Raw genomic sequence first — 2,062 nt, forward strand, 5'->3', positions numbered from 1 at the left:
TTACTTTTATCTTAATATACCTACCTACACGTAAATTTTTTGCCTTTCCCTGAATCTATCTTCACGTATTTTGACGTAAAGGTATATTTTGATAAAGGCAAAAAGCATACAAAGTATTATAAAAGGAAGAGTCAATGAAATTATGATCCATTCTACCTACTTAGCCGCAATAAGGCTACAAACGTACAGACAAACTCATTATCGCATAAGTATATAATATTTGTATTAATTGTGGATTTGTTAAGATCCATATTACATACAGACTTTAGTATTCATCAATATTGCAATTAACTAAGTATGTATTCATATATTTTAATTAAGTTTTATATTTTAATATGCATATACGGGGTGCCAATGTTCACAATCGATTATGATAAAATTGATGATTTAAAAATTGATATAAGTACTTATAATGTACGAGATATCACGAATTATTAAGTATTTTTTTTATTAAAATTATTCTAAAAATATACTTACAACATGTAATTTATGCTCTTATAAATAAATACTTAAGCTAATAATGACTTTCGACTTTACTTCACATAAACTACTAATATAAAGAGAAAACATTTCATTTCTTACCTGACACACTCAATTAATAATTAATTATTATAATGTAAAAAAGATTAATTAATAATTTCAACATTAATCACATTAATACATGTAAAATAAATATTAATATATTTGAAATTTCAAATATTCTTAACTACTTACTTTTAAGAAATTAATGACTAACAGGAATTAATTTTGAATATTTTTCTACGAAGAAAAAAAAAACTAATAGGTTATGAAGTTATGTTGACACCCCATATATATTTTAACTTTATTACACAAATATGGCCGCTGATGAGCAGTAAGATACAAAATAGATCTTAAGATTATATTTTAAGTTATACAATTTCTAGCAAAATTTACAGATATTCTATAAGTAGATACAACGAACTTATGAGATAAGTAGATAGATCTATCATATGAGATGTTATTTTGATATAATATAATGTTTACATTTATTGCACACAACATAAAATTATCAGTAACTCAAATTATTAATAATTAAAAAAATATAAACATGACATTTAAAGAAATTTATGAATGGTAATATTCTTTAATGACATTTAATTAGTCACGTTAAAGTGGTTAGTAAAATTACATGTCATTAAATTGTAAATCAAAATAAATATAAAAAAATATATATAATATTTAATGAATGTTAATATTGTTTAATGACATTTAATTAGTCACGTTAAAGTGGTTTATAAAATTACATGTCATTAAATTGTAAATAAAAATAAATATAAAAATATATATATATATAACATTTAATGAATGTTAATATTGTTTAATGACATTTAATTAGTCACGTTAAAGTGGTTTATAAAATTACGTGTCATTAAATTGAGAAAAATACAAATAGTGACCAAGTAAAAATTAAATATGTATCGAAATGCTTTCGTGTGACATTTACCGTACGGTAATGTCACGTTAAAGTGGTTAATAATATTACATGTCATTAAATTGGAAATAAATATGACTGAACAAATAAAAATTAAATATGAATCGGAACGCTTTCATGTGACATTTACCGTACGGTAATCAAAATCATAAATAGGACAGGGGAGGGCAGGTCCCTGAAAAATGTCAGAGGGTCAGAATAAAACTTGACCCCTTGGACAAGCAGCAAACCTAATCCCCCCTTTCCTTTAGACGAACCTAGAAGCTGGTTAAGCCCACGGCGCGGGAGTTCAGCTAACTCTGCCTGAAAATTGTCGAAGGGCATCGAACCGAGCCGCCGGCGTCGCGGTAAAATGCAAGCGCAACCTCGCGACTCCGGCAATGGCGCTTCTAGCTACGTCGTATCGTTTTTTTAATGGGCAACAATCCCACACATCCCCCCCGGCACCCCATAGACGGGGTGACCATATTTTAAAGATTTTGTCACACGATAAAAAACAAAAGAACTCGAAACCGGAGTCACCTGCGCCGGCCCTGCGCACTCGACCGTCCGACGTGCGGGGTGACGGAAGTGCAATGCATGGCCGAGCGCGGCGCGTGGGCGGCGGCC

This window comes from Achroia grisella, unplaced genomic scaffold (assembly GCF_030625045.1).
Source record: "Achroia grisella isolate CSIRO2021 unplaced genomic scaffold, CSIRO_AGI_Agris_v1 utg461, whole genome shotgun sequence".
NCBI lineage: Eukaryota > Metazoa > Arthropoda > Insecta > Lepidoptera > Pyralidae > Achroia > Achroia grisella.